The sequence below is a fragment of the Cydia strobilella genome, chromosome 21 (assembly GCF_947568885.1).
Source record: "Cydia strobilella chromosome 21, ilCydStro3.1, whole genome shotgun sequence".
NCBI classification, from domain to species: domain Eukaryota; kingdom Metazoa; phylum Arthropoda; class Insecta; order Lepidoptera; family Tortricidae; genus Cydia; species Cydia strobilella.
The window spans coordinates 2,577,078-2,577,830 of NC_086061.1; positions in this window are offsets into that span (position 1 = coordinate 2,577,078).

Genomic DNA, 753 nt, shown 5'->3' on the forward strand with positions numbered 1-753 from the left:
TATATACTGCTGATGGCGAAAATACGCATGTCAATATCTAGATTTATACCAATGTATATTCGCAAACTGGAATCGTAATTATGTAGGAAGTTCAGATATAGGTATAACTTGATTTAATTTTGATAAATATAATGAACATACAATTTCATGTAATGGTCATCTATATGAAACATTTATTTATATCATAAAAAGAAAAATAACTTATGAACTAAATACATATATCTATGCATAAAACTAAAATAAGAGAAACCAAAATAGATCTAGAATTACCCCCGCTTTATTACTGCACAACCCCCGGCGCAAAGGTGCCCATCACACTCGCTGCGTTACCGCGTTGAATTGCGATGGACACCAGGAAATATCCGGAGCGCGGGTCAAGGCCCCTTTCTTGCAGGCAGCGCCCCACTTCCCTATAAGGAATGTGTTTGCCTCTGCGCACCAACAACCGGACGTCTTCTATATAGGTTCATTTACAACCGTTGGTTTAATTCAAGATTGCAGTTATTTTGTACATTTTGGTGCATTAATTGCCTTTAATATTGTGTAAATAGATGCGTCAGAATGTCATAATTAGCATCATATGATCGGAAAGCGCTCCATAAAATTGCTGAGCGTGTATTGCCGAAACCCGATCTTATTCTTCTAAGTCCCGATGTTCTGTTAAAAAACAAATTTCTGACGAATTTCTGACAATCAGTCCGCCGGACGATACCGGCCTGTCAGTTGTTTGGAACTGTCAAATTTTTGTTCTAA